The sequence below is a fragment of the Mustelus asterias genome, chromosome 23 (assembly GCF_964213995.1).
Source record: "Mustelus asterias chromosome 23, sMusAst1.hap1.1, whole genome shotgun sequence".
NCBI classification, from domain to species: domain Eukaryota; kingdom Metazoa; phylum Chordata; class Chondrichthyes; order Carcharhiniformes; family Triakidae; genus Mustelus; species Mustelus asterias.
This window is the reverse complement of record NC_135823.1, coordinates 11,685,215-11,704,952: the sequence shown is the minus strand read 5'-3', so window position 1 is coordinate 11,704,952 and position 19,738 is coordinate 11,685,215. Positions and strand designations below refer to the sequence as shown.

The 19,738-nt window shown below is 44.8% G+C and overlaps 1 non-coding gene across 1 annotated transcript; it reads right to left on the bottom strand.

Moving 5' to 3' along the window:
* Positions 1 to 19,273: 19,273 nt before the first annotated feature.
* On the bottom strand, positions 19,274 to 19,345 carry trnaq-uug (transfer RNA glutamine (anticodon UUG)). Its single transcript has one exon. It is a non-coding gene; the product is annotated as a tRNA-Gln (tRNA).
* Positions 19,346 to 19,738: the final 393 nt, after the last annotated feature.

The window sequence follows — 19,738 nt, the reverse complement described above, 5'->3', positions numbered from 1 at the left end:
GTGCAGGTTAGGTTGATTGGCCAGGTTAAAAATTGCCCCTTAGAGTCCTGGGATGCGTAGGTTAGAGGGATTAGTGGGTAAATATGTGGGGGTTGGGCCTGGGTGGGATTGTGGTCGGTGCAGACTCGATGGGCCGAATGGCCTCCTTCTGCACTGTAGGGTTTCTATGATTTCTATGATTTCTACTGGCTTTATCATACACATGAATACAAGAAATAGGAGCAGGAATAAGCCGCTCGGCCCATCGAGCCTGTTCCGCCATTTAATACCATTATGGCTGATCTTGGGCTTCAATTCGAATTTCCCGCCGCTCCCCATATCCCTTTTCCCCCCAAAGAGACCAGAAATCTGTTTATCCCAGCCTGAAATGTGTTCAATGATGGAACATCCACAACCCTGTGGAATGGAAAATTTCATAAACACAACACATTGAGTGGCGTAATTTCTACCCATCTCAGACATTATTGACCCGGCCCTTATCCTAAGATTGTGTCTACCCTATAAACCTCTTTCAGTATTTTGAAGCTTTCAATGAGATCGCCTCTCATTCTTCTAAACTTCAGGAAACTTCAGTCCGAATTGCTCAGCCGTCATCATAGAACAACTCCAGCCTTCCAGGAACAAATCTAGTGAAGCTTCTATGTACCGAATCCAGTGCAAGTATATAATTTCTTGTATGTGGAATTCAAAACTGCACTCAGTATTCCAGATGTGGTCTCAAAAAGACAGGCGCAAGATTTTTTTGTACTGCAATCTTCTTGCAATAAATGCCAAAACACGATTTGTCTTCCTAATTATTTTTTGCACCTGCATGGTAAATTTCTGTGTTCCTTGTACACATCCAAGTCTCTTTTCAAGATTCATATTTTTTCACCTTTTTATAAATGTCCTTTGCTTTTTTTTCCCGAACAAGAAAATAGCTTCTCACTCTTCATTATTATACTCGACCTGTCACCTTAACATCCTAATTGTGGACATCAGCTAAGTTTTAGCAGTGAAAAGTGACAATTCTTCAGTGAGAATTAAATTGGCAACCTGTGGTTTACAGGCAAATGCCTAACCACCGTGTTATGGAACCAACAGACTCGCGGACCTCACAGTCAGCCGATCATAATGAATGCGACAAGGAACAGGCTGGATTTTCAGGTGAGTGATATTTGATGGATGTAGAAATCATATAATCCTTGCAGTGCCGAAGAGGCCATTCAGCCCACTGAGTATGCACGCTCTGGCGGACAGAGAATCTTATCCATGCTCTCTCCCCCTCCCTTTCCCATAACCCCACACATTTCGCATGGTCAATCCAACTAACCTGCACATCTTTGGACTGTGGGAACAAACCGCAGTGACCCATGCAGACACGGAAAGAAAGTGTAAAATCCGCAGAGACAGTCACCCAAGACCAGAATTGAACCCGGCCCCTGGAGTATGCATATTCTCCCTGTGTCTGCGTGGGTTTTCTCGGTGGCTGCGCTTTCCTCCCACAGTCTAAAGATGTGCAGGTTAGTTGGATTGACCATGTTGAATTGACCATGTTGAATTGCCCCTTTGTGTCCCAAGATCTGTAGGTTAGGCGTTTAGTGGGGTAGCTGCGTGGGGTTAGGAGGATAGGGTGGGGGAGAAAGCCTGGGTAAGACACTCTGTTATAGAGTCAGTGCAGTTTAGGACTACCTAATTCTGCACTATACAGATTCCGTGATTCCATACATCAACCGGTTCCCCTCTATCCGTGGCACATGCTACTTCCTCAAAGTACTCCGCAAAATTATGTAGATTCTGCCTGAATATCTTGAATTTGTCTATGTGCCCTCCTATACCTTCTCTGAATGCTTTTAACATTTTTCTAAAGGCAGATGTTGAGCTAACAGGCTCATTGAGGCCAGGTCGAAAGTAACAATGAATCTGTTAAACTGCTTCAATAAACCCATTTATTTCTGGTACAGACTGCAAGAAATGTTAATATGTCTGCGCAGTGGCAGTCAGCACTTTCATCACATTTTTTTTGTGTGTCATGGAATTCTACCACTTCTCATGCTGTGGACTCCATTTTAAGAGTTTTCTTAAAACGATTCTAAGTACATGAAAATCTGCTGCAACCGTTCCCAAATTTAAAATGGTTTCATCCCTTTCACACAAGAAGAAATGTAAATGAGGAGCAAGCTTCCACAAGTTGTATCAGCAAAGGTTTCCGCATTGAAGTTCAAGTAACGCTTCTCTCACTCGGGTATTGTGTGCATGCTGTTCGGAGATTTCAACAAGCGGGATATCATCTACCTGTGTTTTCCTGAGCCTGTGCTCGATGTATTGGGAGGTTTGACCCGAGTTGGAGTATTTTGTGTCCCAGGGATGGGCGACAACCCGCTGATTGAAGCTGCAAGTCGCCGCTTTCTGCTGGCAGCGGGTGGCTGGAGAGTGCGGGGTAAAATCCTACTGATTTGATTTTGAATTGACTTATTATTGTCACATGTATTAGTATACAGTGAAAATTATTGCTTCTCGCGCTATACAAATAAAGCATACCGTTCATAGAGAAGGAAAGGAGAGGGTGCAGAATGTAGTGTTACAGTCATAGCTAGGGTGTAGAGAAAGATCAAGTTTACGCGAGATCCGTCCGTTCAAAAGTCTGATGATAGCAGGAAAGAAGCTGTTCTTGAGTCGGATATTGAGTAATTCATGTTATAATAAAAACAGAAAGTGCTGGAATTTCTCAGCAGGTCTGGCAGCAAATGTGAAGAGAGAAACAGAGTTACGGTTCCGATTCCAATGTGATTATTTTCAAACCAGTGCCTGGTTGTCAGTTACAACAATTTGCACAACTTCGAGACAGGGAATTAAACACATCTTACTGATGCCCCCAGACACTGATTACAGGAATGTGCACAGTGGCAATTATCCACAGTCACTCCTTCCAACGTTAAGATTTTAAATTGTTCACATTGTCATACTGGCTTCTCGTGGACGAAAGCAGAGCGGTGATAAACTGATGTTCTTCAGCAGATTTACCACAGGAAGGTTTATAACAGGTTGATGCTCACACTGCTCTTTAAATGTGATGAGCTGCAGTGAAATTTAATAGAGTCGAATGCATTGTTATTCATTTTGACAGGAGGAACCAGCAAGGGCAATATAAATTGCCAGGGTTATCAAATGGACTGATTTTGCTCTTCCTGATTTTTCAAACGGGTACAGTTATTAGTCTTATTTTCGATCGGGAAGGAATTCCAGCTCTAAGTTCACGTACATGTCATTCCTCAACCGGATTCGAGCCCGTGCCACAGTGATGAAAGCGCCGAATTGTAACCACTAGACCACCAGAGAAGCTACCAACACGCCCTATAACCTAACGTATCCATGTAAACGTAACGCTTGGTTTTCATTTCAGTTTTTTTTATACCATGGACATGTCTGCCCGACAAGTACTTATTGATAGAAGCAAATTACTGCAGGTGTTGGAATGGGTCACTCTCTGTGTGGAGTTTGCACATTCTCCCTGAATCTGCGTGCGTTTCCTCAAGGTGCCCCGGTTTTCTCCCACAGTCCAAATATGTGCGAGTTAGGTGGATTGGCCATCCTAAATTACCCCTGAGTGTCAGGGGGACTAGCTAGGGTAAATGCATGGAGTTATGTGCGTAGGGACTGGGTGGGATTGTGGTCGGTCCAGACTTGATGGGTCGAATGGCCTCCTTCTCCTCTGCAGGATTCTACGTTGTTATGAGAAAAGAAAGGACACAAGGCGGGACTGAGATTTCTGTGTTCTGCCAGGAAATAACTGATATTTGTTTTCACGGTTTGGAGGAGAACAATAAATCTTCATTCCCTGACCTGCAATCAAAACAGCAGTGAAAGTAGTCGGGTATTGGCAGACATCTTCAAACTCTCTTTACAGCAATCTGAGGTCTTTTATCTGATTCAAGAAGACGACCATCACATGTATTTCGTTGTCAATGTCAGCATTTGTTGGCCATTCCTATTTCTCCAGAACTGCATATTTTGCTGTTATTTCAGAGGGCAGTTAAAAGTCAATAACATTGTTGTGGGTTTGGAGTCCCATGGAGGCCAGACTCGGGAAGGATGGCAGATTTCCTTCCACAAAAGGTCCAGATGACCTTTCATGACAATCAGGAAAAAGCTTAATTACTGAGACTAGCTTTGACTTCAGTTTCAATTTTAGGCTGTGGTGGGATTCGGACCTCTGGGTTCATACAGATTTTTCCACTGTGTCACCATCTTCCCAGAACAATGTAAATCCTCCACGTGGATTCAAAACGGATAATTTCAAATTGAAACAAACATTCTGACCAGTGCACTGTGGAAATCAGTGTCAGACACCCTGGATAGAGGGAAATTTACTAGCCATCTCTTGCTCTCATTCAAATGCAAAAAAGGTGTGATGAATTCTCAGCGGGTGAGACCCAGACCCGCTGTAGCGGGAGAAGCAGTGAACGGTTCAGATCACTAACCTTTCATGATAACTAGAAAAAAGTTAGAGATGGTTTTAATAAAGGTTACAGACAGAGAAACGGGGAATCGTGCGAAAGGAAGAGAAGGTTTGTGATCATGTGGAAGACAGGACATATTAAATTACAATGGGGATGGGGGCGAAAGGGCAAAGTGGTGGGAATTGGAGTAGTTAAGGAACTAAAGGTGAGTCATTCCCACCCAGGCTCCAGCCCATAATCTACTTATTTACCCGACTCACCCCCTGACACTAAAGGGCAAGTTAGCGTGGCCAACCAATCTAAACCGCACATCTTTGAAGTGCGGGAAGAAACCAGTGCAGACACACGGAAAATGGGTAAACTCCACAAACCCAAACCGGGAATCGAACATCGGCCCCTGGCGTTGAAAGCAACAGTGCTAACCACTATGCCACTCCGTCTCCCCCCAACGAGGCAGTCACACTTCCTGAGATTTTCCAACGTTTTCTGTTTTTGTTTCGGATTCCAGCATCCACAATATTTTGTTTCTATCTTATTGAAAGCTCTCAATCCTTCTCCACAGTTTCCTTTCACAAAAGGTTTCGTTGAACAAACTCATAAATCACACAGTAAAAATCTGATCATTTTTAAGCAATGAAATGGGAATGTTTATCCCAATAAGGGGTCATTCGATCTATCTTGTCCTTCAGGGATGAGGAATCCAGTCTAACCCCACAGTCTAATGATTTCTCTGAACCCCTGTGGGTTACAGGACCTCAACTATTTTTCCCAACTGTTCTCTTTTTAATCCAATGGAGGTTTCTGCCTCAACATAGCTCAGATCCCAATGGGTGAAGTAAATTACTCCACAACTTCCCTCTAATCCTGCCATTGATTCTGATACATTGAATAGTTTGTTTTACTGGGACTCTGTTGGTAACAGTTTTTATGTTGGAAGGTTATGAGGTCAAATCGCATTACTAAGATTGAGCACAATAATCGAGGTTAACACTCCCGCAGAGTACTGAGAAAGTGCAGCACTGGCAGATGTACTGTCCTTTGTTTGAGATTTTAAATTGAAGTCCCCTCTGCGCTGTCAGGTGGATATATTAGCTCCCATAAAGCAATATGTGTTCACCTGCACCGAAAAACATATGGTTCCTACTCCCAGTGTAGTAGAGGGCAGTTTTCACTGACAGCTTCAATTGATTAATAAACAGAGTGAATCGAGTTGTGCACAAACACATGGCAGTTCCGATGAAAAGTCATAGATTAGAAATGTAAACAATGTTTCACTCTTCGCAAATGCAGTCAGACTGGCTGAAAATTCCCGGATTTCCTGTTGTTTTTATTGCAGAAATCAAGCATTTGCAGCATGTTATTTTTGTTTAACTGGTGAGTTCTCAGAATGTGGAACTTATTGCAAAGAAAGCTCTGAGATCCCCCTCTGAGCTGAAAACTGATGGGTAAAATCAAAGCCTGAGCAAAATCATCACTAGCTGACGGTGAAAAAGGATTCACTCTGTCATCGCATTTACTGATACAATAGCAGAGTCACACTGGAGAGACTATTCAAATATATTACGGCTTTTTAGGGATTCACACCCCGGCCGAGTGTGACCCGGGACCCGGGATTTCATAGAATCTTACAGCGCACAAGAGGCTCTTCAGCCCATCGAGTCCGCACCAACGCATTAGAAACACACGAACTCCCACCTAATTCCATCTCCCAGCACTTGGCCAACAGCTCTGATTGTTATGACGTGCCAAGTGCTCATCCAGGTACTTTTTAAAGAATGTGAGGCAACCCTCTTCTACCGCCCTCCCAGGCAGCGCATTCCAGGCCGTTACCGACCTCTGGATACGAAAGGATCCCGCTAAACCTCTGCCCCTCACCTTAAACCTATGTCCCCTCGTGATGGACCCTTCAACAAAGAAGAAGAGCTACTCCTCATCCACTCCGACCATGTCCCTCCTAGCAATAGGGGCCATAGCGAGAGTAGACAGGAACAAATTTTTCCCCTGATGGAGCGATCAATGACAAGATTTAAGGTAAGTAGCAGGAGGCTTAGAGGGGATGTGAGAATAAACCTTTTCACAGAGCGGCTGGTTGGAGTCTGCAACTCATTGCCTGAAAGTGTGGTGGGGGCAGGGATCTTCGTAATAGTGAAGAAGTATTCAGGTGTGTACTTGCGATGTCAAGGCACGCAAGGCTATGGGCCAATGCTGACAAATAGGATTTGAATAAAGAGGTGGTTGTTTGACCGGTGCAGACGCGATGGGCCGAAGTGCCGTTTCTCTGTGTCTCTATGACTGGGCACTTGCCCCTTTGAAACAGGACTATTTGTGCTGATATCTCCTGATACGACTTGGGATGAAATGATTTGCTGTAGATTTGAAATGCAGTGCCATGTTAGTTTTTCGCATATCAATAGTGGTGCATAAAGACACTTGCTGTTGCTGCCACATTGAACGAAAGAGGTCAAATGCTTTGAGTTACCATTTGCAGCTGGTTGCTATGTTTTGTGTTCTGTGATGTATTGGTGAATACTTTGGACTCTGAATCCAGCGCTCCGAGTCCAAATCTCAGTGGAACCTTGCTTTTCTTTGCTAAAGCTAATGAATTATTTGCTGAAGGGCAATTTATTTTCAAATCTCAGAAAGTGAAATTTTAAACACTGAGGAAATTTCAGCAAATTTCACTGCAATCATATTTTGATTAGATTTATTATTGTCCCATGGATTGGTATACAATGAAAAGTGTTGTTTCTTGTGCACTATACAGGCAAAGCATACTGTTCATTGAGAAGAAAAGGAGAGTGCAGAATGTTGTGTTACAATCATAGCTAGGATGTAGAGAAAGATCAACTTAATGTGAGGTAGGCCCATTCAAAAGTCTAATGGCAGCAGGGGAGAAGCTGTTTTTGAGTTGGTTGGTAAGTGGCCTGAGACTTTTGCATATCTTTCCCGACGGAAGAAGGTGGAAGGGAGTACGTCCGGGATGCGTGGGGTCCTTAATTAAGCCGGCTACTTTTCCGAGGCAGCGGAAATGTAGTCAATGTCAATGGGAGGGAGGCTGGCTTGAGTAATGGACTGCGCTTCATTCACGACCCTTTGTAATTGCTTGCGGTCTTGGATAGAGCAGGAGCCATACCAACATGTGATGCATCCAAACAGAATGTTTTCTATGGAACATCTGTAAAAGTTTTTCGAGCCGTAGTGGACAAACCAAATTTCTTTAGCCTTCTGAGAAAGTAGAGGCGTTGGTGGGCTTTCTTAACTATAGTGTCGGCATGGAGGTCCAGGACAGGTTGTTGATTATCTGGATACCTAAAAACCTGAAGCTCTCGATAACTCCTACTTCGTCCCCATTGATATAGACAGGTCCATGTCATCCACTAGAAGTCGATGACTATCTCCTTTTGTTGACATTGAGGGAGAGATTATTATCGTCGCATCAGTCTGCCAAATTCTCTATCTCTTTCCTGTACTCCGTCTCGTCATTGTTTGAAATCCAACCAACTAAGACAGTGTCATCAGCAAATTTGAAAACCGTGTTGGATGGTAATTTGTCCACACAGTAGTAGGTGTATAAGGACTGTATCACATTGCAGACGATGCAGCGAATGTCTCTCATGGCGCCATTGCATCAGCCCCAGGGGACGATTGATGAAGAAAACAAAGCGCTCAGAGACAGGGAAGCCGCAGAGCAAAGGGGGCTCACCTGCAGTGTGATTCACTCACTTGTCTGTCCCAATTTCAACATGAGGTGGTTCGACCACAATCGCCGTTCCACCGAGATTCAAACTCGGACTGTTGGATTCAAAGTCCAGTGTACTAAACGTTGCACCATGCAACAGACAGTGTTCTGCCATAAGGTGCAGGGCATTTCTCCCAAAACACACATACATGCTCAATAATTGCCACATCCGTAGTCCGGGTTCGAATCCCGGTCAGGGAATGAATCTTCATTGCTCTCGTGCAGCACATGAGTTAAGAGGAGCTGGAATTACTTCCCGATCGGCCAGTGCCGGATTTAGGCATAAGCTAAACAAGCTTCAGCTTAGGGCCTCACAATCCTCACAAAATTTCAGAATTTTTTTTGAGGTGTTTTAAAATTACACGTGGCTTTTTATGTGTTCTGTAGTTATACTCTATTATAATCTATGAGAGAGATCAAGCCAGCCAAATGATAAATATGTAATCAGTAAATGCATTCATTTGAAAATAATTTGTATTTTTCACTTTAAATACCTTGCTATTAAATAATTAAAAGGCATAATTATGTTTTCAATTTTTTTGTGCCAACCCAAGGTCCTGTTTTGGTACGCACCTTTGTGAGACCTTTGGTGTAACTTTTTAACAAGGGGCCCCCAAGCTTTATATAGCTTAGGGCCTCACCAAGTCTAAATCCGGCACTGCCGATCGCAACCAAGAGCGATCCTTGTGCCAGTTTGAACAGCAGGGAGAAAAATGTGGCTCATTCCATAATCCCGTCAATTATCCACAGGAATTCATATTTACATTGCCCTTGTTGGTTCTTTCTGTCAAAATAAGTAAGCTACCTTCTGCCGCATTAAATTTCACTGTAGCTCACCACATTCAAAGAGCAATTTTAGCTCTTACCTGTTATAAACCTTCTTGTGGTCAATTTGCTAAACAACATCAGTTTATCACAGTTCTGCTTTCGTCCACTGGAAGCCAGAGTGAAAATATGAACAATTTCAAATCTTAACAGCGTGCACAAGACTGGAAGGAGAGTGTGACTGTGAATAACTGGCACTGTGCACAATCCTGTAATCAGTATTTGGGAAATCAGGAAGATGAGATCCTGGTGGTCTAGTGGTTCGGATTTGGCGCTTTCCGGGTCACAGCCCGGCTTCAATATATTAATATTTGATCATACTTTAAATAAACCTAAATTACTTCCTGATCGAAACAGCTCCGTCAGAATCAGTGGAGTGAGAATTGTAGTTTTCCGTCCGAGTTGGAAATGTCACATGGACAACAGATGGAAAGCCCGCACCTTCCTCGAGACAGGATAAGAATCGTCAATATGTTGACTGGAAGGAAGAGAGGCACAAATAACTCATTTCGGACTCAGAATATGAGCAGCGGTCTGTCAGGATTCTGGGGAACAGCAGCAGCATTTTCACTGACTCAAAATAGAATGACTTCACCTGCTCTGCTTGAGACAGGATTTACAGTCGGAAAGCACCGCACTGATGTGGCATGAAACCACATTCACCAATAGATCAAATCTCCAATTCCCTGCCTTCTCCAGATTCATATTTTGGGACATACAATGATGTCCATAAGCTTGGACTAAAGGTTTCTGGTCCGAGTGACAGCAGTGGCTGTGCTGCAGACTGTGCATTTGTAGATGTTGGATAAATTGAATTGCAATTAGCTGTGAAAGACAAAAACTGGAAATTATTGTGTTTTCCCTTGAAAAGTGCAAGTCGAAAAACTTTGACAGATCGTTTATTTTTGAAAAATACTCAGCACTTGCCATATGCTACTCACTGCAAAATGTATTTCCTTATTATTTTTGCCCAGACATCTGAATTCCGTAAGCACAATGCAGAGCGGGAAAAGATGAAGTGTGTTGGAGATTGCTCCATATTTCAAAGCGTATTGATGATCGATTTGGCACTGCTAATCTTCACAGGTCTGCATCAGAAAATATATGCAGCAGCATTGGAAAGCCTCTTTTCATACAATTTCCAGATCCAAACTGCAATTCAGTGTGAAAAGCAAGCTACAGCACACATGAATGGGAACTGAAGGTGAAATAACTTTTGTCTACTGATCTCTGAATTTGATCAATTCCAAAACAAAAGAAAAGTATCACAGCTTCTGTAAACTGTTAATGCTTCTGGGAGCAGTGGATCTGCTGGTGATCAAATGTTACCCGAAATCTCCTCAGTGCACTAGCAGGTACACACCAAGTGGAATCAATTGGGTCTCCAGGAGAATGACAATAAAAACAGCGAAATATGACTCAAACTTGACACCAACGGCAGCAAGGAGCAGGTAGTAAATCCTTTGGCTATCGTAAAGTAGTCATGATGTGGAGATGCCGGCGTTGGACTGGGGTAAACACAGTAAGAAGTTTAGCAACACCAGGTTAAAGCCCAACAGGTTTATTTGGTGTGGAGATGCCGGCGTGCAGACGCTGTACCATGCAGATGCTGCAACAGTGGATGAATGAACACCACTCGACAATCACCAGGCAAGACTGTTCTCTTCCTGTTGGGGAGCACTTCAGCGGTCACGGGCATTCGGCCTCTGATATTCGGGTAAGCGTTCTCCATGGCGGCCTTCACGACACACGATGGCACAGAGTCGCTGAGCAGAAACTGATAGCCAAGTTCCGCACACATGAGGACGGCCTCAACCGGGATATTGGGTTCATCTCACACTATCTGTAATCCCCACAGCTTGCCTGGACTTGCAGAGTCTCACTGGCTGTCCTGTCTGGAGACAATACACATCTCTTTAACCTGTCTTAATGCTCTCTCCACTCACATTGTTTGTACCTTTAAGACTTGATTAGCTGTAAGTATTCGCATTCCAACCATTATTCTGTAAATTGAATTTGTGTCTTTATATTCCCTGTTTGTGAACAGAATTCCCACTCACCTGAAGAAGGAGCTTAAGGCTCCGAAAGCTTGTGGCTTTTGCTACCAAATAAACCTGTTGGACTTTATCCTGGTGTTGTTAAACTTCTTACTATTGTAAAGTACCCATACAATCCAAAGCCCTAGTGGAACAACCCAGAACATGCTTGGACTTAACTTGAGGTTGACTGATCGCTCTCTGAGCTGGACATCACACTCACTTGAAGATTGCTGCACATGCTGAAACTAATCCCTATTTATGGAGTGAGGAATATCTCCAGTGAAACAATTAAACTATATGCTGACTGATGATACTCACAGTCGACGAACAAACAAGATGATTGAATATTTTATTGCTACATACATGTTATTGAAAAAAAATTTTGATTCTTGATGAAAGATTTGACTGAAAGACAAAGATATTTGTCCAAAACCTTTCAAGAAAACGATGAATATAGAGCCCCACACTATAACTGTAGCCAATGTGAATTAAAGGGTGAAGAATATTTCCGTTACATAATAACAGTCTACAATTTCAGAATTTCAATACTTTAGTACGGGTTGATTCAGAGGACATTTGGGGAATAATGTTAATCCTTCTGTTGATACATGAGAGGTGCTAGAAACAGGAAGATGGAAAATATTACACTGCTGCTATTCAACAAATCACCGCAAAAATCTGAAAGGACAAGTCATTTGCCATCACATGTAAGTCACTTATTGTTTCCTGGAGAATAGTCTGAGCGAGAACTAAGTCACCTGTCGACCCTGCTTTCAGAACATATGGATAATTTTCTGTAGCTTTGCTGTTACGTGAGGCTGAGTCTTTTGTCCCTTACTCAGCATCACATCTGCTAGCTAATGTCTTGCTGCTTCGACTCTGTGGAAGCAATTCTGTGGAAACAATGGATTTGCCTACTCTCCTTTGCAATATTTAGTGTCTTCTAATATTTTTCTTTTTTAGAGTCCAGCCTGTTACTCACCCTGGGAAAAAACATATTAAAACGTTTGATTGACATCTCACCCCTTAAGTTGGTTTTATGAAACTTCAGCTGTACTTGACACTTGAACCATAGAATCAATGCAGTGCAGAAAGAGACCATTCGGCCCATCAAGGCTGCACCAACAGCAATCCCACCTAGGTCCTATCCACGTGACCCCACATATTTACGCTGCTAATACCTCTAACCTACGCATCCCAGGACACTGGCAATTTAGCGTAGCCAATGCACCTAACACGGATATGTTTGGACTGCGGGCAGAAACCAGAGGAAATTGGAGGCGAATGTGCAAACTCCACACAGAAGTGACGGAAACCTGGAATCGAATGTAGGCCACTGGAGCTGTGAGGCAGCAGTGCCAACCACTGTGCCACCGTACCGCACTAGTGAGACCGCATCTGGTTTACTCTGTTCTGTATTTGTCTCCGTGTTGAAGGAGCATTACAAAGACCGTAGAAAGATTTTATGGAATGTTAACTAGATTAATAGCAGGAATGGGCGGGTTGGCTTGTGAGAAAATCTTGAATAGGTTAAGCTTGTACACACTGGCGATTCAAAGATTAAGGGATGGCTTGATTGAAATTAATATGATCCTGAGAGTGTTGACAGTATCAATGCCGAGGGGATGTTTCTTCTTTTGCAGGTTGGGGGACATTGTTTCACAATAAGGGATCACTCCTTTAAGAAGGTTATGGGATACTCTTATTTTCTCTCATAGGGTCATCACTCTTTGCAACACTCCCTGAGAAGGTAGTGGAAGCAAAGTAATTCACTATGTTTCAGGCTGAGGTCAACAGGTTCTTGATTCAAAAAGGGATGAAAAATGATCGGGGTAAACAGGAATGTGGGTTCACGGTTACAATCAACTTAGATACGAATGGCAGGTCAGGCTTCGAGGGCTGAGATGTATACAACTCCTCCTAAGACATTTGCATTCGACGTTCCAATGTTCAGGACGTCAGAATATGATATTGTCCCTGCATCAATCCATTCAATTCATTTTTTGTGTCTAAAAAAATGATCCAATGCTTGCGGATAATAGAAAACTTGGAAATGGTGTAAACTATGAGGAGGACTGGTTGGGCACAGTAAGAAGTCTCACAACACCAGGTTAAAGTCCAACAGATTTCTTTGGAATCACGAGCTTTCGGAGGGCTGCTCCTTCATCAAGTGAGTGATGGTAGGTTCACAAACAGGACATATATAGTTAAAGACATTTGCAGGATAATTACAGATTGGAATGTGAAGAATGGTTGGAATGCAAGTGTTTACAGTTAATCAAGTCTTCACAGGTACACATAATGTGCATGGAGAGAGAGATAAGTAGAGGTTAAAATGGTGTGAAATGCCTCAAGCAGGATAGTTGGTAGATTTTACAAATGATGTGGAGATGGTAGCAAATGGTATTTGCCACCAAATAAACCTGTTGGACTTTAACCTGGTGTTGTTAAAACTCTTACCAGATTTTACAAACCCAGGCAGTATTATGGCGGTAACATGTAGTGTGACATGAACCCAAGATCCCATTTGAGTCCGTCCTCAAATGTGCAAAACTTGGCTGTCAGTTTCTGCTCTGTGATTCTGCATTGTCGTGTGTCTTGAGGGCCGCCTTGGAGAATGCTTGCCTGAAGATCGGAGGGTGAGTGCCCTTGACTACTGAAATGTTACCCGACTGGAAGGGAGCACTCCTGCCTGGCGATTGTTGCGTGGTGTCTGTTCATCCATTGTCGTGGCATCTGCATGGTCTCGCCGATGTACCATGCCTCGGGATATCCCTTTCTGCAGTGTATAAGGTAGACAACAGTGGCTGAATCACATGAGTATGTACCGTGCACCTGGTGGGTGGTGTTCTCACCCATGAGGGTGGTATCCATGTCGATGAACCGGCACGTCTTTCAGTGGTTTTGTGGTGTCGTGGTCGCTGTTCCCCTGAAGCCTGGGTAGTTTACTGCTAACAATGATCTGTTTGAGGTTGGGTGGATGTTTGACGGCAATTAGTTGGGGTGTGGGGATGGCCCTGGCGAGATGCTCATCAGCCATGGGGACCAAATTCGCAAGCCCACGGAGAACCTCACGATGCTCCACTTCTCCAGCTTCCACCCTAAACACGTTAAAGTAGTTTTGTGAAGCCATGTCTTCACAAAGGAGAGGGATGTGTTGACTGGGAGTGTCTCGGAGGGGAGTGTTGACCCGTGAGAGAAAATCTCCATTACAAGGGAGGAAGTGTTAGGTTTTTTAGGGAATATAAAGACTGACAAATCCCGAGGGCCTGATGGAATCTATCCCAGGCTGCTCAGGGAGACGAGAGATGAAATCGCTGGGCCTCTGACACAAATCTTTGTCTCATCACTGGACACAGGTGAGGTCCCAGAGGATTGGAGGATAGCTAATGTGGTCCCATTATTTAAGAAGGGTAAGAAGGATAACCCGGGAAATTATAGGCCGGTGAGCTTGACGTCCGTGGTAGGGAAGTTGTTGGAGAGGATTCTTAGAGATAGGATGTATGCGCATTTAGAAAGGAATAAACTCATTAACGATAGTCAACATGGTTTTGTGAGAGGGAAGTCATGCCTCACTAACCTGGTGGAGTTTTTTGAAGAAGTGACTAGAATGATTGATGAGGGAAGGGCCGTGGATGTCGTCTATATGGACTTTAGTAAAGCGTTTGACAAAGTCCCTCATGGTAGGTTGGTGCAAAAGGTTGGATCTCATGGGATAAAGGGGGAGGTGGCTAGATGGGTGGTGAACTGGCTTGTTCAAAGAAGACAGAGGGTGGTAGTGGAAGGGTCTTTTTCCAGCTGGATGCCTGTGACTAGTGGTGTTCAAAAGGGCTCTGTATTGGGACCTCTGCTGTTTGTGATTTATATAAATGATCTGGAAGAAGGTGTAACTGGGGTGATCAGTAAGTTTGCGGACGACACGAAAATGGCTGGACTTGCAGATAGTGAGGAACATTGTCAGAGGCTACAGAAGGATATAGATAGGCTGGAAATTTGGGCAACGAAATGGCAGATGGAGTTCAATCCAGATGAATGCGAAGTGATGCATTTTGGTAGAACTAATGTACGGGGGAGCTATACGATAAATGGCAGAACCATAAAGGGTGTAGATACGCAGAGGGACCTGGGTGTGCAAGTCCACAGATCCTTGAAGGTGAGGTCACAGGTGGAGAAGGTAGTGAATCAGGCATATGGCATGCCTGCCTTTATAGGACGTGGCATAGAGTATAAAAGTTGGGGTCTGATGTTGCAGTTGTATAGAACGTTGTTCGGCTGCATTTGGAATACTGCGCCCAGTTCTGGTCGCCACACTACCACAAGGACGTGGAGGCTTTAGAGAGAGTGCAGAGGAGGTTTACCAGGATGTTGCCTGGTATGGAAGGGCTTAGTTATGAGGAGAGATTGGGTAAACTGGGGTTGTTCTCAATGGAAAGACGGAGGATGAGGGGTGACCTAATGGAGGTGTATAAAATTATGAAAGGCATAGATAGGGTGACCAGTGGGAAGCTTTTTCCCAGATCGGTGGTGACGTTCACGAGGGGTCATAGGTTCAAGGTCAGGGGGGGAGGTTTAACATGGATAACGCGGACAAGTGGCAGATGGACTTCAACCCAGATAAATGCGTCGTGGTCCATTTTGGAAGGTCAAATGGGATGAAGGAGTACAATATAAAGGGAAAGACTCTTAGTACTGTAGAGGATCAGAAAGACCTTGGGGTCCGGGTCCATTGGACTCTAAAATCGGCCCCGCAGGTGGAGGAGGTGGTTAAGAAGGCGTATGGTGTGCTACATAGAACATAGAACAGTACAGCACAGAACAGGCCCTTCGGCCCACGATGTTGTGCCGAGCTTTATCTGAAACCAAGATCAAGCAATCGCACTCCCTATCATCCTGGTGTGCTCCATGTGCCTATCCAATAACCGCTTAAATGTTCCTAAAGTGTCTGACTCCACTATCACTTCAGGCAGTCCATTCCACACCCCAACCACTCTCTGCGTAAAGAGCCTACCTCTGATATCCTTCCTGTATCTCCCACCACGAACCCTACAGTTATGCCCCCTTGTAATAGCTCCATCCACCCGAGGAAATAGTCTTTGAACGTTCACTCTATCTATCCCCTTCATCATTTTATAAACCTCTATCAAGTCTCCCCTCAGCCTCCTACGCTCCAGTGAGAACAGCCCTAGCTCCCTCAACCTTTCCTCATAAGACCTACCCTCCAAGCCAGGCAGCATCCTGGTAAATCTCCTCTGCACTCTTTCCAGCGCTTCCACATCCTTCTTATAGTGAGGTGACCAGAACTGCACACAATATTTCAAATGTGGTCTCACCAAGGTCCTGTACAGTTGCAGCATAACCCCACGGCTCTTAAACTCCAACCCCCTGTTAATAAAAGCTAACACACTATAGGCCTTCTTCACAGCTCTATCCACTTGAGTGGCAACCTTTAGAGATCTGTGGATATGAACCCCAAGATCTCTCTGTTCCTCCACAGTCTTCAGAACCCTACCTTTGACCCTGTAATCCACATTTAAATTAGTCCTACCAAAATGAATCACCTCACATTTATCAGGGTTAAACTCCATTTGCCATTTTTCAGCCCAGCTTTGCATCCTATCTATGTCTCTTTGCAGCCTACAACAGCCCTCCACCTCATCCACTACTCCACCAATCTTGGTGTCTTCAGCAAATTTACTGATCCACCCTTCAGCCCCCTCCTCTAAGTCATTAATAACAATCACAAAGAGCAGAGGACCAAGCACTGATCCCTGCGGCACTCCGCTAGCAACCTGCCTCCAATCCGAAAATTTTCCATCGACCACCACCCTCTGTCTTCGATCAGACAGCCAGTTACCTATCCAATCGGCCAACTTTCCCTCTATCCCCCACCTCCTCACTTTCATCATAAGCCGACCATGGGGGACCTTTATCAATCGAGGGATTGAGTTTAGGAGTCCGGGGATAATGATGCAGCTATATAAGACCTCGTCAGACCCCACTTGGAGTACTGTGCTCAGTTCTGGTCGCCTCACTATAGGAAGGATGTGGAAAAGATTGAAAGGGTGCAGAGGAGATTTACAAGTATGTTGCCTGGATTGAGTGGCATGCCTTATGAGGATAGGCTGAGGGAGCTCGGTCTTTTCTCCTTAGAGAGATGAAGGATGAGAGCAGATGTAATAGAGGTGTATAAGATGTTGAGAGGCATAGATCGGGTGGACTCTCAGAAGCTTTTTCCCAGGGTGGAAATGTCTGCTCCGAGAGGACACAGGTTTAGGGTGCTGGGGAGTAGGTACAGGGGAGATGTTGGGGGTAAGTTTTTCACACAGAGGGTGGTGGGCGAGTGGAATTGGCTGCCTTCAGTGGTGGTGGAGGCGAACTCTTTAGGGTCTTTTAAGAGACTCCTGGATGAGTACATGGAGCTTAATAGGATGGAGGGTTATAGGTAGGTCTAGAAGGTAGGGATGTGTTCGGCATAACTTGTGGGCCGAAGGGCCTGTTTGTGCTGTAGTTTTTCTATGTTTCTATGTTTCTATCAGAAGGACGTATTTTACACAGAGGGTGGTGGGGGCCTGGAATGCGCTGCCGGGCAAGTTGGTGGAGGCAGACACACTGGGAACGTTTAAGAGTTATCTCGACAGCCACATGAACGGAGTGGGCATGGAGGGGTACAAAAGAATGGTCTAGTTTGGACCAGGGAGCGGCGCGGGCTTGGAGGGCCGAAGGGCCTGTTCCTGTTCAGTATTGTTCTTTGTTCTTTGTTTGTTCTTTGTTCCCCTACGGTCAAGCCCTCCGTATACACAGGATCTGCTCGGATGAGAGGATCGCAACAGACACCTCCAGACGCTGAAAGATGCCCTCATAAGAACAGGATATGGCGCTTGACTCATCGATCGACAGTTCCGACCCGCCACAGCAAAAAACCGCACCGACCTCCTCAGAAGACAAACACGGGACACGGTGGACAGAGTACCCTTCGTCGTCCAGTACTTCCCTGGAGCGTAGAAGCTATGGCATCTCCTCCGGAGCCTTCAACATGTCATTGATGAAGATGAACATCTCGCCAAGGCCATCCCCACACCCCCACTTCTTGCCTTCAAACAACTGCACAACCTCAAACAGACCATTGTCCGCAGCAAACTACCCAGTCTTCAGGAGAACAGTGACCACGACACCACACAACCCTGCCACAGCAACCTCTGCAAGACATGCCGGATCATTGACACGGATGCCATAATCTCACGTGAGAACACCATCTACCAGGTGCACAATACCTACTCGTGCAACTCAGCAAACGTTGTCTACCTGATACACTGCAGGAAAGGATGTCCTGAGGCATGGTACATTGGGGAAACCATGCAGACGCTACGACAATGGATGAATGAACACCTCTCGACAATCACCAGGCAAGACTGTTCTCTTCCTGTGGGGGAGCACTTCAGCGGTCACAGGCATTCAGCCTCTGATCTTCGGGTAAGCGTTCTCCAAGGTGGCCTTCACGACACACGACAGTGCAGAGTCGCTGAGCAGAAACTGATCGCCAAGTTCCGCACACATGAGGACAGCCTCAACCGGGATGTTGGGTTTATGTCACACTATCAGTAACCCCCACAGCTTGTCTCCTGGACTTGCAGGATCTCAGTGGCTGTCCTGTCTGGAGACAATACACATCTCTTTAACCTGTGCTTAATGCTCCCTCCACTCCCATTGTCAGTATCTTTAAGACCTGGTTGGCTGTAGAGATTCACATTTCAATTTGAGAGCAGATATCCACTCCATCTGATGAAGCAGCAGCGCTCCGAAAGCTAATGGCATTTGCTACCAAATAAACCTGTTGGACTTTAACCTGGTGTTGTTAAAACTCTTACTGTGTTTACCCCAGTCCAACGCCGGCATCTCCACATCGAGATGCTCATCATCATCGATGACATCTTGAAGGCTGTGAAGAAGAAGTTGTAGTTTCTCTGCTCCCGGGAAGTACTGGATGATGAAGGCTACTCTATCGGTCATGTCACGTGTTTGTCTTCTGAGGAGGTCAGTGCGGTTTGTCGCTGTAGCACGTTGGAACTGTCCAGCGATGAGTCGAGAGCCTTACCCCATTCTTACGAGGGTGTCTTTCAGCGTTTGTAGGTGTCTGTTGCCTTCCTCCTCATCTGAGGAGATCCTGTGTATACAGAGGGCTTGCCCGTAGGGGATGGCTTCTTTAACGTGCTTAGGGTGGAAGAGAAGAAGAAAGGTTCCATCAAGATTTGAACTTGGATCACTGGATTCAAAGTCCAGAGTGCTCACCATTACACCACAGAACCCAGAACACCATTGATGGGATCCAAGGAAATTTGGAAAATTGGATCCAAATTGTCTGACTGGCAGTGAGCAGTGGGTCATGGTCAATGGCTGTTTTTTTAAGACTGGAAGTGTGTATCCACTGGGGTCCGATGGGAATCAGTGTTGGGGCCCTCACATCTGTGGTTTATATCAATGATTTAGATTTGAATGTTGGAAGCTTGATCAGTAAGCTCGGGGCTGATACAAACATTGGTGAGGTGGTAAATAGGGGGGAGGATAGCCTCATTTCACAAGAGGATGTAGGCGGACTGGTCAGACTGATCAGTGGCAAATAGAATTCGATCCGGATCAATGTGAGGTGAAGCTCTCAGGCAGGAAAACAAGGCAAAGTAATACATGATGAACGGCAAGAC